The 19,196-nt window shown below is 40.3% G+C and overlaps 1 long non-coding RNA gene across 1 annotated transcript in view; it reads left to right on the top strand.

Moving 5' to 3' along the window:
- The window catches only part of LOC112530514, a 54,598-nt gene extending 44,949 nt beyond the window's left edge, over positions 1-9,649 (top strand). Inside the window, exons 4-5 of the long non-coding RNA XR_006931387.1 lie at positions 5,790-5,899; positions 9,378-9,649. This is a non-coding gene — a long non-coding RNA (uncharacterized LOC112530514). The remainder of the gene's footprint in view (positions 1-5,789; positions 5,900-9,377) is intronic.
- Positions 9,650-19,196: the final 9,547 nt, after the last annotated feature.

The following is a 19,196-nucleotide window of genomic DNA, read 5'->3' as shown; positions in this document are numbered from 1 at the left end:
AATGAAAGTAAAATATCTTTCATGAAAACTTTCAATCTACTCTAACGTTAACGTAAATTAACCATTGCAGTTGTACTGGTTGTATTAGGGGTGGCTCCAACTATCTATGGCTACTATGATCCTCTCTTTAGAACTATTCTTGCTGTCAAAGAAACACCTAACCACAGCCACACTCTTAACAAAGGTCTTTCCACTAATTACAGTGGACTTCATTGTTCAGCCTTCAATCAGTTTGGATGCTCCTACACACCTAAATAAAGGATGGCACAAAAGGCTGTGTGACACAGACTGACTCACCTCTGAGTACCTGAGAGCTATTTGCCCACCACAGCAGGCTGGCTGTTTCTTTGCTACGTGGCCCTTGGCCCACCATCTCCTGCCCCATGTGGTGCCTCTCATGTCTATTACTATTTGAGGATGAGGACATTCATTCAAAGCATACTGAAAGGTAATGCAGACTATTGGGGTGCTGCTTCTAGCATGGAGCTGGGAGGATGCTTCACATGCCCTAGGATGTATGTAGCACAGCATCATAAGGGAGCGTGTGAAGGTGCAAAAGAGGACTGTGCAGGATGGAAGAAGCCAAACTCGGTGCAGTTTGATCCTTGCCATCTGCTAGCAGAGGTCATCTGCATGAGCTGCCTCCTGCACTGCCCTCTGGGCAGAGCTTGTTGGAGAGGTCCCAAACAGAGCCTGATGTGGACTCACAGTTGAGCAGGGTCAGCAGTCCAGAGGGCAGTTCTTAGCTTCTCCTCAGTCCTGTTACTCAGCAGTATAATCTGGCAAGAATCAGGTTTTAGGAAGTACGACAATTTAAGTTGTTGGGAGAAGTGTGTAAATTTCTTCCTTTTCTCTTCTGGAGATGGGTATAGCTTTATCACTATAAGCATATCACATTGTGCCTTAATTCCCCAGATTTGTTTAATTTGTTAGAAAACTCTGTCAACAGAAAGGCAGCCAGCACAGTGTTATTGACAATACTTGTTTGGCAGACAATGCTTACTCTGATTTTGTTCTCACTGAGCTGTGGGAGGGTATCTCCATGTTTGTTGCTCTTCTTCTGTCCCATACTGAGGTTTTGTTGTGTACAGAGCTCTGAGCAGCTCCTTCTGTATGCTTTTCTCAAGAAAAGCTGACACTTTTCAGCCAAATTTGCAACAGTTCCATCTTACCCCAGCAGCTAATCCTTTTTGTTCCATTTTCAGACTCAGTCACAACAGCTTGCCTACCCTATTTAAAGAATGCTGCATACCAAATGCATCTGATTAAAAAATTAACTCCACTAGCAGAAGGTCTTTTCCATTTCTCCACCCACTCCAACACGTGTGACCCATAACTGTACGGTACAGCTGCCACTCTGCCTTCTGCAGGCATATCCTCACAAACCGTCTGCAGAACAACAAGTTGCAGGTGCCTGTGAACTCATCAGAGGTGGGTTTTGTTTGAAGTTGAATAAGACATTACTCATTATTAGTTTTTGCGAGAGCTGCTGACACAGCGGCTTTGGAAGTGTAGCTGAAGGCATGGAAGGGAGTTACCCTCAAGTGCTTCCCTGTAACTTCAAGACTGGAAGAAGGAAGCAAAATGCTCTGACCCAGATTCTGAATCTGAAGTACCAAATGCGTTAAGACAGGTTGGTAATGAAGAGAAGGCATAGCAGGGGGAATTAAGGTAACTTGATCACAAGTCGCAATCGCCCACGTGAGGAAGAGATCTCTGATAGCTGAAGCTCTTTTATCTGGTAGAAAACAGAAGCATCAAGATTTTCATCAAGATCATTGTGCTGAATGCATTAGAAGCTGAAGCTAGGTAAATGTGGGTGAGAAGCAGGAGGCATTTCATTTCAGTTCAGGTTTTTTTTAATTTATTTTGGTTTAGTTTAGTTTACTGTAACACGATTCATCACTAGCAGAGTTTACACAGAGAAGCCGTGGATGTTTGGTGGGTCTGTCCCGATGCTGACTCACATCATGGTCCCTTCCCCTTGACACAGTTTTCAACACCCAGGTTTCGGCCTTCACCCCGCTCTGACATGTAAACAGTAACATTTATCCAGTAACTCTGCTGCTCATATATGAATTTAAATCAACCACTGACACACTCACATGAAGTGAAGCAAATGATCGGAGTTGACAAATGGGATTTTAGTCTGGAAAGGATTTCTGGTTCATATTAATATTCACTTCCTCTCTAGGACTCTTTATATCAATGATTTCGGCACTTGTATGGCTGTCTTGAGCCTACATGATTATCTTCTATAGCCCAAATGGGGAGCCTCTTGTGCTCAGCATATAATAATAATAAAAAAAAACAGCTGCTGTTTCTGAGGGCTTACAGTCTCAGGCAGAGTGAACAAATAGCTGGTGGATGAGGATGAGGTACGTCTGAACTATGCTCGGTAAGGTAAGGGGCACTGTTGATATAGCAGTTGACTGGCTGTTGGAGCCACATAATTGGGGTCAGTTTCTTAGATACAGCACATTTCTGTCTCTGACCGAATCCTCACAATTTGGATCACACGTTTTTAAAAGTTGTGCCTGGTTTGTCAGCTAATGCGTTTTCCCCTCTTTTTCCTCTGCCTCCCTGAATCACTCCCGGACCAAGCTCCCCTCAGGTAAAGGTCTTTGTGCCTTTGATTATTTTATGGCATTTGCTGCAGCTGGGTTTTCATCAGAGGTCTCTCCCGGCAGACTAACAGCCCCCTGAATGAAATCAGCAGGGAGGCTCTTCATTATCGCAATTCTGGCAGCGAAGTCTCTGTACTTTTATCACTGTACTGGTATCAATTATTTGGAGCCACATTAAATAAATGAAGTCAGTAACATGAAAATGTCATGCCCGATTCATACAAAGGCTCACAAACTCTTTTTTTAAAAGCCCTCTCTTCTATGCCTGCTGCTCCCCTTATGAATTTTTTGTAAGCTTTGACCTTAGACATTTCTCAATCACTGCAAGCATGCTTAGCTCAAGATTGAATACACATCCATTTCATACGGGTTGAGGGGGGCAAAAATCATGAGAAAAGCAGATGGCATTAGGAAAAAATGACTTTTCAAAGGAAGTTTAGTGACCTCCATACAGATACGACTTGTTAAAGTCACTGATTTCTTTTTAACTCAGCACCTGCCTTTATATATTTAGTATTATATAATGTACTTGTAAGGGCAAAGCCTCTTCGGCGTTAGATCTACAATACTTATTGTGGAGTTCTGACTCACCTTTCTTGGGTGTAGCCCAGAGTCACCAGTAATGACAATGAAATGGGACCAAATTGGACGGTGCTCTTTGGATGTTTGATGGGTCATAGTAGCAGACTGATTGCTGTTTTCTGCAACTTAAAGACAATCTTATTTATTGATTATGCTGAATCAGAATTAGGCTTGGCAAAGCCTGTTCTTAAAAAATAAAATAAAATTAAGAACTGTCTGGGGTTTGGAGAGTATTTTTCGTATGGCACGTCTAACCAAAATTAATGTGTATTTTTTTTTATCTTATGTAATAAAAATATGCAAATTTGACCGATGCTATTAACTTCAGAAATCCTAAACATAGTTCATTTTACTCATAATTTCGCCGACCTGTTAAAACAGAGAAGAAAATACAGAGAACTGTGATGGAAAAGGAGATTTCTTGGACATTGCTTTGCACATATTTAAAATTAAAACAACAACAACAACAACAACAACAACAAATCCCTGAAACCTTTGAGCTTACTGAGGTAGAGTTACAGATAGATGGAAGTAATAATGGGTAAATGCTTTGTGGGAATGTCTGCAAACTCTGAAACTCCAATTCAGCCACACTCAAACATGTTTCAACCATTTTTCCACTAACATTAATCAGAGTGGCTTTTGTTTAAATGAATATTGTAGAAAGGGTAGTCTAAACTCAAATACTCTGGCAAACACGCTTCATTCAAACCTGCCTGAGAAGTGTTTTCTCTGCTTATAACTCATACTGCTGAAAGAATGGCATCTTTCCTAGGTGGCCAATTACACACCCAAAATAAGGAAGAGTAGATAGAGAACGTAATTAAAATAAATACTTCTTGTAAATAAGCCCAGTAAGAATAATGTCTGATGAAATAATTATCCAGCCTTTGCCCCATGTTACAACCATTTGCATAGACACTTAATTCTTATTCACCCTGTTTCTGAAATTCACAGGTAAAATTCCTTCCCTGTTACAGACAGAGAAAAACAAAAGCATTGACCTCAGGATATTGGAGTGAATGCATCAGTTTAGATCTGTGACTTCACTTGGACTGTTAGTAGTGTGCAGATCTGAGCAAGTGTTTGAGTCTGAAAAACTAAAGCCTACCTTACAAGAAAAACAACAGAAAGTACAGTGTTTTTGGGAAGCTACCAGAAAATAAAAAAAAGTGGGTTGAGTTTGGGGATGAAATTCAAATTATAGACCAGTAGTCAATGACTAGAAAAGAAAAGGAAAATAAGCTTTTACTTATAAGAGATCATAATGTTTGGGTGCTTCTTTTAAAACTGATTTCATAAAGGCAAAAGAACTGGGAAAGTGATTACTCAGGCATCATCTCTGAAAAAACAAACTTTCCACTGCCAGGTCAGCAACAGGAAGAATTTGGAAGTTTGCATCACTTGAGAGTTTCCAAACAGACCATACAAGATGTCAATGCTCTTTGTTCAGGATGCAGAACTGAAGCACAGAGAGGTTTCTTGTCTCAGTCTTGTGTCATATGATAACCAACTGGAAGAGTCTGAAATGAGAGGCAACGGTTCTGTATTCTACTTTACCGTTCTCATGTCTCTTGATTGCACTTTTCCTGCCTCCTCTAACCAATGTAACATAAATAGGCAATCCATTCACATATTCCAAAGGGGTATTTTGTGATGACTTAAGCCATTTTTCATAGTATTCATTGTGAAAAGGTGTACAGCTGCAATGGGGCTACCAGTGCAAACCTTTCTTGTTGTTTTCTCGATAGTCTCCTTTGCATGTGTTGTACAGTGAGATATGTGCAGGACATGTATCAGCCCTTCGTCTAACATGCACTCTGGGCATCATCATGTTATTTCATGAAATAAGACTGTCAGGTTTATGTGACAATGACAAGAGAAAATGACATTTTGCTGCTTTTCAGGGAAGAAAGCAAATGACAGATGAGCCAAGTTTGCAGGTCACTCATAAGAAACTGCAGGTGACTCTCCATTTGGATATATTTCCACATATTCTTAAAATATTATTTGTCATTTTGCTGTATGATTGCCCTGCAAGTGCTGGTCATTGGTGCAGGGGCAACACTGAAACCAACCTTTCTGGAATCTACGAATTAAAACAAACAACTAGACAAATGCAATACTATGCATTAAACATGAAATGACACATCTGACTGTTGGAACAGGCGAAAAGTATTTCCAGAGAACCTTAGTGCAAGGCAGGCTGCCACCTCCATTTGTTTCTGATTGCTATCGCACTGCACTGTTGCAGTGATTGAGAATGAAACATGAATTTGGTGCTAGAAGTCCACTGTAACATCAATCACTTGAAATAAAAATGTCATGCTTATGATTCTTCAGAAAATGCTGCACTTAACTTCCAAACTGTTGCTTTTAGAAAAGGCTAATTCAGGGTTGGGTACATTAATGTCAATGTCCTATAAAAGTGCCAGCTAAAAAAAAAAAAAATGTCAGCAAAGACATTTTTTAAGCCTGTGTCAGCACAAAAGGGTGCCTCAGTTGTTTCATCTCACAACAGCTGCATGCTTTCATTGACATTTGTTGCCCTTTCTTTGTGCACTCATCCTAACCTCGTAGGTTATTTCCTGGCCTCCCTTCCGTGACCTATGACCGATGATGACCTTTAGCTAGAGAATGTGACATTTTGTTCTCCTCTGGCTGACATGTGATGCCCTCATTATTCAAAGGTATGTGAAAATAATGACCTGTACTGACCTCTCAGTTTCCTTTCATTTATTGGTCTACACTAGGTGCTTGTTCAGCAGATTGCTGTGACTAGGTGCTGGGGTGTACAATTTCTTTTGAAGAAGGAAGCCCATGAATTGCACCAATATTTTAGCTTTCTCTGTCTGTTGTTCCATTTGAGGAGACGAGGTGGTGCACTTGTGAGAAGAGGTTTCATGGTTCAGATCCATTTGGGCATTGGGGCATCTCTGTAAGGCTGGCAGGTGTGACCAAAGACTTGTGCCCTTCTAGAGTGAGAGTTGAGTCCTGGACTATGATGACTACCTGAGGAAATCCCAAAAACCAGAAGCCAGGGCACGCCATACCGATTCAAACCTCAGTTCTCAATCATCTGAAAGAATGGATGACTAAATAAGCTGAGGAATCCCAAACAGGAATGACTGTAGCTTTCCCACCACCAAGATTTCTCGTCTTTCCCCAGTATGACCACAACGGAAACACAGTCACAAGGAATACAGCATTTCTCGTAACACGCTAACAGAGCTTTCTTGAGTAAGCCACTTCTACAGAGTTCTTCAGAAATGCAAGCCTGACTACATTAATTTTTTTTTTCAAAAAGCAGATATCTCCTGTGAGGTGAGACATGCCCTCATTGACTGTAGTAACTATTTCCAATGCTGAAAGTCTAAAAGGAGGAACAAACCATTTATGTGTGGGAGATTGTGATACCAATTAAGAATGCATTCAAGACTTAGAGCCAGCATGAATATTTAAACCTTCTTTCCTTGAAGAAGGGATGGTTACTACAGGTCAGAGATGAGGGTATGTATGGAGCAGCATAAGGAACAGATGGCTGCTAGAGACAATTTCTGACTATAAATAGTCTCTATTAAGAATATAGAAATAATCAATTAGGAATTACGTTCTGCTTCCTGTTGCATGGGAGCAGAACAGCAGCAGAAAATGTTAATGCATATGTCAGTGTGTATTTCTGGCTGGGAAAGAGATAGCAGGCCCTTTCCCACTGAAAGCTGGAAGCTGCAGTGGGTCTGAGGGTTAAGATGGAAGACTGTCAACCATTCTTTAGAAGAGATTTTAGATACTTGGTATGCAGACCAGGAAATGAATGGAAAATCAGGATCAAGTTTTTAACCTTGTTTCAGCACTCACTCTGTGCAGACTAATGCAGAAACAAGGGGTAGAGTCTTTTTGGCCTTATTAGTAAAGACAGAGCGCTTCTTACTACTTGGAGTTTGCAAAGTACTTTGTGTGGAAGTATTTCCACTCCAGTTGTACCAATAACTGATATCCAGACATGTATATGTCTGTATACATACCAATAGCCAATGTCCAGACATAGGCTTCAAGCTTGAAGGTTTGATGTGAGCACAGAGACCTTCAGGTCAGACATTTATCCTGAACTGTAATCCAGGTGAACAGCCCATTAAAAATTCAGTCTGACACCTACAGGATTGCAGTGGGGTGAAAGGGGGACTCTAAGTTTAGATTAGAGGTATGAAACACAGCCTGCTTTGAGTTCAAATAGAAAAGTACATATATTTTGATGAAGTCTTCTACCTGCCCTGGTAGAAAGTGCTACCTCTAGGTATTTCTGTATGTGTCTCTGTACCTATGAGTATAATCTCAAAATCAGTATCTTTTGTCTACCAACATATTTGTTTCACTTGAACTCAGCTTTGCTGTATTAATCCCCAAAGCAGGTCTGAGCTGAAGAATGAAACCCAAGAATGGCTCATATAAAGGGGCATATATCACATATATTCAGCTGGTCATTTCAGAAATGCTCCTGGTATTACATTTCTGAGGGCTAGCTACTGATGGATAAATTGAAGGAAAAATAAGAGTACATGAGGGGGTCCTGGCTGGTGCCAGGCAGGCCTCCTGCCCCAGCGTGACCATGCTCCAAACCCTGATGCTGATCAGGGCTGTTACATGAATCCTGCCCCTCCACTTTGGCTGACAGCAAGTTCTGTATAAGTTACACATGGAACTCTTTTTAAAGGATTCAGCTAACAAAAGAACCCACTTCTATTAGTGACCCAAGCCCAGATCAGATGTCAGGTTGTTTATGGCCAATCATGTGAATGAACTAACCTACCACAGCAACATAACTCGAGGAGGTTTTTTAGAAACCTTACGGAAATATTTTTATCAAGTGCCTGAATGATTGTGACACATCAAATCATGAGTTGTTTTTGACTGCTTTGGCCAAGCAAGCTAACTTGTTTGTACGGTAAGAACATGAGTAAGAGGATAGAGCAAAGGTAAATTTTTAAACCAAGGACATGTTTAGACATCATTGTCTTTGTTTATTTTCCCACGAGCACAGTCTCAGAAATATTCTATTTTTCATGCCCTCTGTCTCATTTTCTTCTCATTGTTCAGGAGCTCATATGGTTTCACTACCCCAAGATCCATAAATCATATGATTAACTTTCAGTCCAAGACTGATATAAGCGGAAGAAATCTAATTGGAATACAATCACCCTCCTACTGCTTTTCACAGCTTTCTTTGCATCTCAATGTGATCTGAATTTCAGATATCTCTTTCTATGAGATATTTATTTTCTCCCATCATGCGTTGAACCCTATTGTACTGCTGTCTTTTTCTGGCCTTTTAAGCTCTGGCTGTAAATTAACCATTTTCCAGCTGAAATAAATTCCTCTGGAGATCATAAACAGTATTTCAACACAATAGCTTCCAGGCTAGTAGTACAAGCACAAACTGCCTAATACTCTGAATATGAGGGGTTAACATAAGTTTCATTTTCCCCTTTCTCAACATGGGGGCCTAGGGGAGAAGCTCCATTCTAAGACAAAGTACAGGGTGAATGGAAGAAGAAGCAGAACTCCATTTGCAGGTGCTGGATGAACTCCAGGTTGGGGAAACTTTGCATTATGCTTAAGGATACTTGTCTTGATTTATGCTAGTGTGCTTTGGTGCAACTGAAAAATCCTACTGATTGTCCTGCAATTTACAGGTTTATCCTGCTTCAAAAAAAGAAGAAAAAAAAAGTCGAAACTGTTACTCCCTCATAAAACTGGCAGCCCAAAAGTCTTGAAATATTAAGACACTCCCTTCAACCATACAACCCAAAACAGCAGCAAATTTTTCCTTAATTTCTCCACTCCTACTCCCCATGACCTTCCGTGGGGCCAACAGGGCAGTCTATGGGATATGACTCATTAAATATTTGCCTCTTTTCTCAGACGCGGTTGGTGAGGGGATTTGTTTGTGTATGTATGTGCTGCAGACACAGGCCTATCTGAAAAAAAAAACAAACAAACCAAAACTTGAAATCTAACCACTTTTACATATGCAGATATCAAATGTAAACTACTTAATTATTGTCATGTGACTCTGAACAGACACTGAACACAAAAGTTATGATTCCTATGACTCCATGAAAACTGCAAGATTACATCTTTCTTTCCATATGTCTCTGCTGTTTATACCAGGGATGTCTCAGGGAGCACTGACAGTTTCCACCTTCCCTTCTTCCACCCAACAGACACCATAGTGCCATTTGGACTGGAGTGGAAAGGTGCAGACTGGATTTCATCCTGATCTAAAGTACAGGCAAGGCAAGAAGCCAGCTCCGCGTCCCACAGTTTAGACATAGCTCGTCAATTCATTAAGCAAGTGAATGTCTTTTAAATAACCACATACCCAGCCCAGCTGTCTGTGAATCAGTGGCAGAATAATTAATAAAGTTCCAAATAAAAACAAGAAATGAATAGACTTTCTCATTTTCTGGACCTTCACATACATTGTTTTTACAGTGTTGGAACTTTTCTCACTTAAATTTTTAACAGTCTGAGGGAAAGGAGGATCAGACTGTAGCAGATGGAGAGAAGTTGCTGCCACTGACATGATATGACACTTTTTTGTGCTTGTTTTTGTTCAAAACACCTTTTTGTCTCTACATTTTTAGAAAGTTATTTCCCAGTGTAGTGGCGAATGTACAACGGGGACTAAGACTGTATTTAACTCACCTTATTTCCCAACTCACCCAATCACTAAAGGCTTCCCTTATAATTTTTTTAATGGGAAATTCATCTGACAAAATGAAGACTCATGTTTTCCCACTGCTAAATGGAGCCAAAGTCGATTAGCTCAGAGGTACATATCTGCATTTAATCAAATTAATCCCATCCATGAGTCTGCCTTCAAATCTTTCTTCTTCACTGGCCCCTGTATAGTCACTACGTGACAGTGTCCACACTGGTGCTCTACTAGCTGTACTGGAAGGGACTTTTTGTTCAGTATTCTCTCGGTTCTAAGTAATTCATTAAATGGGGTTGCCATGGGGATACAGTCTCTGGGTGGCCTTGCTTTCTTTCTCTCATCCACTTATAAACAGTGTGCACTGTACAATACTTTATGCAAATAAGTTCCAAGCAGAGTTGCTTGTCATTAGCGCAGACAACTCTAGAAGAGAAAACAAATAGAATTTGTTGGTGAGAAATTTGTCATTAAGGAATTTGTTTTCACCCCTGCAGTGATGCATAGTGCACTTCACTCTTGTCAATCTACCTCTTCGTATCTTCTTTTGTACACACAGTGGGAAAATGTCATTTTTGGTACCTTTTCTCCAATTATAGGTTTACTGATATCATACCAGAATGCTGGAAAGCATGAGAGAAGGATTTCCTGGATACCATCTCTGTTCAAACAAGGATAAAGTGCAGCCAAAGAAGGAAAGACAAACAAAAGATTTAAAGCGTTGCTAGAGAAGGAAAGAACTAGATGAGAAACCACAATCTGGATGTAATTAAGAGGTAAAACTGGGCAACTACCAACACATATGCTCTGTACCGTGAAAACACGTATACATACAACCTGACTTTGCTGAGCATGCCGTGATTTAACCTGAGGGTGAGTTTAAATGCTACAGCATGAAGAGATCTGTGAGTTAATGTGGACTCCCCTTACATCTCAGCTGAGTGCTGTCCCACAAATATTTGGAGATTGTGCTGATTCTCTTGTACTTCGTTGGTATCTGAACTAGCCCGGATATCTCTATACTAAAGTGCTGTGTAACACTACATGCGCTTTCAATATCTCTCAGTTCCCAGAATCTTTGTTGGAATTGTGGTCTGCTTAATAATTCGCCAGTTCAAGCACTGACCACCCAGCCAATGCCAATTTAGACAAAGTCACTAATAAAGCTCCCACTAGGCCTAGGCAGTGTCACATCTGCTGCTGGAAACAGCCACATTTTTAAACTGTGAGCAATACAAAGCCCTTGGTTTAATTTCAGCTGCTGAAGGAAAGAAAGTATGCTATCCTCCATGACAAATTCAAAGACAGCTTTAAAAACGTTAGCCACACAGAAGTATTTGTGTTATATAAAATGTTCCTCATGAAACAGTGGGAGATCTGTCTGAAATTAGCAAGAATTACAAAACCTCCCACTCTGAAGGTGAAGGGAGAAGCAAGGTTATAATTACATAAATGACTATGGGGGAAACAGTTGCTCTGCATAGAGAGTAGGATCCAAGCAGCATTGAATTCCACTTGGAGACAGCTTTCCTCAAGTCAGTGATTCTTTTTTCTTTTTTTCCTTGTTTCTGTCTCCTAAAGACTCAGCCTCTTCCTTGCAGAGATATCCACCATGGGGTACTCCCCATCTATACTCTTAGGGCAAGGGATTCACCAGCTCCAGTGTTAACCTGCTTTAGAGGCATTGCTCTCTTTCACCCTCTCTTTACACCCTCTGTCTCTTGCACCCTCACTTTCCTGCTATGATTCTTGAGTACACATCTGTAACACCTGCAACGCCTGCAGAAGAACTGGACTGCAGGGCTTATATATACTGAAGCTCCACAACCATATTTACCTATGATAAACTAGGATTATAGTTCATTTTTCTAGGCCATGCGGCTACAGAAACAAATAAAAATCTGACCTTTGAAGGGTTCTAAAATCCAGTTGTATCTTACATCGGTTTGCCTTAATTGACTCAAGAAATACACAAACACATAAAAATACAGCACTTGTGTACAATATTGATTAAATTTCCTAACCCTTCTGAAGTAATCCCTGAATCTGAATCAACAAGTTGAGGGTTTTGTCTTACATCTGGTTTCCCCTACAGATTGAATAGTATCTGGTCCCTTATGCTTTTCTACCCTCCCCACATTTACAACTTGTTTCCATTTTCCCATCTGTCCCCCAAAAAGGCACCTCTGCTACGAAAGCATTTCCCACTTTTATCTTCTCTTGCCATTTGCATGTCTCTCTCCCTAATCAGTTTGCAGTCAGACCAGCTGATCAAGCTCATTTTGTGGCCAAAGCATTCCTAGAGCCACGTGAACTGTAGGGACACGGGGCCTGGGCTGAGAGAAGGCAAATCCCTTCATGACTGACTTCAGCCCAAGTTGAACCACCCTGAGGCTGTGGAAGATTCTGCTTCTCAGTATATGCCTTAACATCTCACTGTAGACATGTCCACAGTGTTGACTACAGTTGCTACTGGGAGAAAAAAAACCACCATGTTTTTTTCTGGTTTTCTACCTTTGATAGCACAGCAATTACTGCTATACATTTAAATGAACTGTTAGATGCCAACAGTCTCAGACATTTCAAAGTATAAGCAAAAGTCAAAATTTGTAAACTATCATCATGTGCAATATATGATCTACTTATTGTAAGGAAAATTACAGGCCCACCCTTGGTGCTGCTGGGTTGACAAGTATTGACATTTAAACAGCAGCCAGGGTAAGACCTGACCCTGTAGTGTCTCCGTAAGTATCATTAGTCACCTACTCAAACTAAAATCAAATAGGATTGCTCTTTTGTGACTGCAGATTTCAGGATCAAGCCCTTACTGAGAAAAGAATCTCTCCTGAAGATCCCACTCCACTCACACTAAAAAGGCATATTCAGTTTCCTTCTATTTTAGCATGACAGAGCTTGTAGCATGTAAACATGAAGTCTGTAATTTTAAGGCACTAAACTGTTATTAAACCAAATATCTGAAGTATTTTAATTTAAAACATCAAAGAATATCTAGCTGGGCAATGAGCATTCTTGCCATTAGTTAAAATGCAGTTGATGAACAAAGCGCAGCCCATGAAACCATACAGCTGAAAACCCAGAAGCTGTGACCCAGCACTCCTGTACAGTGGGGCTGCAAGAAACCAAACAGGCTATGAAGCCACATCTTTCAAGCTGACGTATTCCTAAAGGTAAATTTCTGCTACCTCCACCCAACTGCACCCCCCTCCCTCCATTAAAAACTCGTTGAAAGCTCTTATCATCAGAGATAACCTGTAACCACCTCACTGAAGTTCGGTGGCATTACCTCCTTCTCTTTTTAAGGGATTAAAGACTGGAAAAGTCTTTCATAGAAGCACATAAGGCTTCAAGAAGAAGACCACAAAAGTTTTAAAGGAGCTACAATGCTTTCTTATGAAAATATACATTACCTGATTATTTATTTATTTATTTATTTATTTTCACAACGTGGGTTATATAAATTTGAATTAAGTGACTTTTAAGGACATTGATTATTGATCTGATAAACTCTAGTGGCTGGCCATTGGGATCTATTGTGTAAATAACCATTTTAAAAAAATTTGTTATGTCATAAAAATTCTTACAAAAGTACTTATGGTACTTTTCATGCTGAGTAACCACTTTTCAACAGTAAGCACTTCAGCCAAAAATACATTTTTAAATTAAGCATCTTTTAATTTATATATGATGTAAAAAGAATGCTTTTAAACCACTCAGCATATACATTTTTGTACTTGTGTAAGCCATTTTTTTTAAATCATTAAGAATTAAGACAATAGTAAAATAGTTGATCAATGGCTGTACTAGGCTCTTCAATGGCTCTTTGTGACAATACATCTTTTGTGACAATACTTACTGGCAAACATCTGCCTTTGAACTTTTTTTTGGGTCATTTATTTCCAGCAAAAAGTGAGCTACTGGCTACCTGTGTGTGGAGTGACGATATCAGTAGACAAAAGAAGAGTGATTGACATCATCTATCTGATGACAAGGGCACTTGACTCTATGGATATTCTGTGATTCCGTGATTGAAATGCACTTCCATGTCAGATGCCATTTTGTCAGACAGCCCCCCTGCTACCATCTGTCTCTCAGCAACAAAACAGCATGGAATTTTGGTGGGAAGGTTCAACCTCTACTACCTTACCACCAACACCTGTCTCTGACATCATGTGGCAAGATAGTGAAATAAGAGGCATTACTTTCAGAGCAGCCCTCCTATGGTTCTGTGATTCTATGAATCCAGGAATGACTTCTTGAGTAGGCTCTATACCATGTAACAAAGGAAGTAGAGGAGTTATTTCCTAACACAAGTGATTGGCCTTGTCCTAGGCAGAGAAAGAAGAAAACAAAGAGGGTGGGGTTGTTTGGAATGAGAGGCACTGACAAAGAAGTCTGTACATTATGGATTAATTAAAGTCAAGCTGAGTGAGGAGCAAGAGAGAGGACACATATATGATGCTAAAATAAAGCATCTTTATTCAAGTAAGGAGGTGTAAAATGAGGAAGACTGATGCTGGAAGCTGGAATGCCACAAATCAGAGTGGAGACCACGGAGCATAAGGCAGGTGTAAGGGTGATAGAGGTACCATCCATAGAGTGGAGACCACAGAGGATAAAGCAGGTATAAGGGTGATACAGGTACCATCCACACGAAGGTGTCCCGCTGGTGTATTCACTGGTACAGCAATACACAGCAAGAGGGATACTAGTTCCCTGTGACATGGCCACTTCCTTACAGCCACTCACCCAAACCGATGCACCAGGAAGCAGGCGTATCAAACGTCAGAGAATGTGACAGGGAAATGATTTTAGAAAAGATACTGGCATGGAACAACAACAACAAGAAATCACACCTAGGAATGGTCCCAGGGACTATTCTCTTTAGATGTTTTGAGCACTGCTGCCCTAACAGAAGCTGCAAAGCCACATGGACTCTTCACGTGCCTTCCACAGCACCACTGCTTGTGACTCAAGGCTACCTCATTGCAGTTGGGACCTCCACCCTTTGTCTGGGGGATGTTCCAACTCTTGCATTTTTGTGTAGAGGTGTAATGTACCTGTATCCCCCTACAATAGCATGGCATGAAGATCTCTTACAATGAGGCTCTGTGACACGGCACTGCAGATCCCACTCTAAGGAGTGTTCCAAAACAGAGCTCACAGGATATGGGAAAGACCCCTGGGAAGTGGAATTTGCCCCAGCACTCTCCTTTACTTAAAACTGACTTGACATACTCAGCTAGCACAAACAAGAATGACAGGGAAGAGTAATTGCACTACAAATGCACTGCAAACCACAGTGGGGATGAGTTTCATTAGGATAATAAACTACAGTTTGTGGAGAACCGATTGTTGCAAGGGCCAGCATGTACAGAATTAAAAGCAGAGGCACAGTGTCTTACCTGACTGCTTTTATTCTGGTTTTATTAACAGGAATTCAGCACTGCTCTTCTCTGTGATGCCACTCATTACCTGTGCAAGACCTTTTCAACATAGAAGCAGAAGACAAACACTTGCAAAGGGAAAACAACTCCCTGTAACTACATACTGCATCTCTCACCACGCTTTTTAATCTCTAACACACTAGGAGCATGTGCCAGATAGCATGTGTACCTTTCAGAGATAACCTGGAGTTACACAGCCACCAGCTCAAGCAACATGAACTTCAGCCTCACACGGCCTGTTCCAATTTGCCCACGCTAAGCCTTCATGTTCCCACAGCAAATGCCAGTGCCTTGAGTTTGCTGGATACAGATACTCCAAGGGACTGCTTAGGTATGCAGCTACATCCATGTTGGCTTTGTGTAGCTGATGCATCTGTTGTTGTTGTTGTTGTTGTTTTTATTTGTTTGCTTTTGTGAAATAATGGAAATTCCAATCGTAATTTTGGTGGGAGTTTAAGGCTGTGGGACTACCTGCCAATGCTCAGTACCGTGCTGTTTCTAACCCTCGCAGGCATAAAATGTTGAGAATGTGACTGACTAAACAGAGATGAACACATCAAAAACTGTTCTAGAGGTATGCAGGAAAAAAATATAAATGCTCCATATATCTTTACTACATCTGTGCTCGTTCTGCATTTATTTTCCCTTAATCTTTTAGGAGAGAGACTCCCTAGGAACATACCGAAACTTGAAATTATTATTTGTAACGTATTTGCAAAAAAACTAGAAAGTGTGGGGGACAGTAAAAGCAAGCCTCCTTTTACACAGTGAGCTAGACTCAAAGGAGGTACACACATCCACCTAGGAAACAAAAAGAAGACCCTTGGCCCTTCTATCCAGCAGGTTTAAGAGCCATATACTCATCAAAGATGTCCTATGAACAAATAACAGTCAATACTCACAGCAACTGAACATTTCAAGCGAGGAATACATTTTTCACAAATGCTTTGGCCATAGAATAAATTGTTCCTGATCATCAAATAAATTATTTCCTATGACTGTTTGGTCATCTGTCGTAACAGCGTAACATTTTTTGTGCATTTTCATAGTTGGTCAGGAATGTTACTCAGTAGTGTTTATGTATGTCTGGTGGATAAAGAGTTCGGTACAGTAAAAAGCATATTTGATGCCAGCAGGTGTTCATGAGTAACCTAGGAAAAGGTCATCTCAGTGTCAAAGGCTGCAAGAAATGTCACATGCTTTCCCTTAATTAATGCAGGCTCAGAGAGAATCCTCAGGGAGGACCTGAGATCAGAAGGAGGACACAATCATTGTTGTACCAATTATGACTGCTTATTTGAGCGTCTCCCTCTTTGTGATTACCCCAATTTAACCAAACATGTAATTTCTAAGCTGATTCAGTTTATCATAACTGCTTGGATGAGTGTTCATTCCATATTTAAATATAGATAGACCCATCCTTGCCAGGTGCTGAGTTTGCTCAACTCCTACTGAAATTAGCAGGGGCTCAGCGTTTTGCAAGGATCACTTAGCAGTGCTCAGAATTGGGTTCTTTATGCATCTTATACATCAAACCCAAATCGGTGCTCCTCTAATGTCCATTTGCAGAGTAACCCATATTTCTTTTCACTCATTTATTAAAAAACACATATTAAATATCCACTCGGTGTATCTTCTAAATAAATGTTAGTGGCTGTCACTACAAAGATACTTAGGCAAATTGAATGTATTCCTATTCCCTTTTGCACCATAGCAATATTATGTGGCGTACTTTAGCTCTCAGCTTTTCCTTATGTACAGAATATTTATGGTCCATTTTGGAGTTGTCATCCAAGCACTTGGGGTCATTTTCTTATTAAACAGCACAATATTAAAGCAATGGGGCACAGCAAGTGGTGTGTTTCTGGATATTTTGTCACGCCTCAGGCTGAACTGACATCTTCCACCCCAAACAATATAACGATGAATATTTGCACAAGAAAAAAACAAAACAACAAAGAACAACAACCAATCAGTAAAAACAGATCATTGAGGAAAGATAATGTTTCATTGTAAATTCCAAACTTATATGGGGGCATTTTTCTTGTGGGAGCTCTTTGGAGAGACAAAGTGATCGATTTTCATAAAAGTTGGCATGCATGACCAAGGGCAGATGGTGCATAAATTTGGGCCCCAGTTTTACATTCTGCTCTGTGTAGGTGCACCACTCAACTGCTGTGACCGAGAAAAAAGAATACAATTGTGAACAGATGCAAGACTCACGGGTACCAGTGATCAGGCTGTAGGACTAGGGCCTGAACTTGCATTGCAATAACCACTTTAAAGCCAGCTTTTGGCAACAAATATTCAAGTATATAAGCTACATAATTTTCCGGGTATTTGTGTGCTATTGAGAGATAATGGAAAATTGGTGAGATGTCTCTGCTTAAGATACGCTTTGTGCTGTTGTAGACTGTGATAGATGTTTATTTCGTACACCCTGCTAAATATTACACCCCAGCCATCATCATGGCTAAAAAAGCCTGTGAAATACACTCCCTAGCTAAACTTAATGCAGGGGTGACTGGAAAGATGACAAAAGAGGAGGAAACAGAGACCTGGGCGCTGTAGCAACACGAAGGACACTTTGGATTCCACCAGAAGATAACCCAGACAGCTCCCAGTGTCAGGTGGCTAATAATGGGTCCCATGACTTTGCTGTTACTGGATCCTATGCCTTCAACTTTACATTTGCCATGTTCAGATGGCTTTCTATCACTGTACCAATCCGATTGCATTGGCCCAAAGCATACTTGTTTTATGTCTGGTGACAATAAAAATACAGCACACTCCCAGAACTTGTGCCACCAAACTAACGGAATACATGAGCAACATGTACACAATTTCCTTATCATTTTGTTATTCATTTACTTACCTCAAGCATATTCTGTATTCATTGGGTGACAAGCCTAGAAAGCGCCATATTGTTTATTATATAGATGGGAAATGCTCAAAGGAAAATTCCAATGTCCATTGAGAGAGAATACTAAGAAATGTCAGAGAATGAATTTAACAATCTTGGGACACGTGGAAAAAGCATATTATACTACAGACTGAGACTTCTAAACTTTTACCAGCTTTTCCTAGTATTTTCAGCAGTCAATCAACTATTTCAAAATACAGCAGCAAGTAAATCTATTTCCTGCCTAATTACCTTGGGATTACCAACTGTGCCTCTGTAGCAGAGCATAAATTTTCTGCTTAGGACTGGGAAATCATTAAGTACTCAAAATTACACACTGATATACTATGCCTATTTTTAAAGTGTTAGCTATATGTTTTAATTTCTGTGATTCTCTGCCATAAGCAGCCCTAGAGAGCAGCCTCAACCTGTATTTCAGTTTTACAGGATCCTGCAGCACTTCCAGAACTGCTGAGAACCTGGGCCATATCTGTCAGCTGAGATGGCAGAAGAAGAAATCCCCATTGTACAGCTTGTAAATGAAGAGGTCTTGCTGGACTAGATAACTGTACAGAGTGAAGGAAATACTTGATGAAGACTCCACAAATTCCTCATTATTTCTTTGTTTCACCTGCCTCATGAATATTTGCATGAACAGATTTTGGCTCACACTGGGAGATACCCTCTCATATAAATATCTATGGTAACATAGCAACAAGGGATTTGGTGCATAAAACTACTTTTTTTAACTGATGTCTCTTAGTTTCTAAAATGATCATTTCTAAAATGAATTTGAAACCTAAATTCATTTTCTCTCAAACATTTTCAACCATGATTCTGCACAAGTGTTATTATGGCTTCACTCTTTAGTTACAAATGTTTTGAAAATAATTTATATTTGACTT

This window comes from Gallus gallus, chromosome 1, assembly GCF_016699485.2.
Source record: "Gallus gallus isolate bGalGal1 chromosome 1, bGalGal1.mat.broiler.GRCg7b, whole genome shotgun sequence".
Taxonomy (NCBI): Eukaryota; Metazoa; Chordata; class Aves; order Galliformes; family Phasianidae; genus Gallus; species Gallus gallus.
This window is presented reverse-complemented; position numbering and strand designations above follow the sequence as displayed.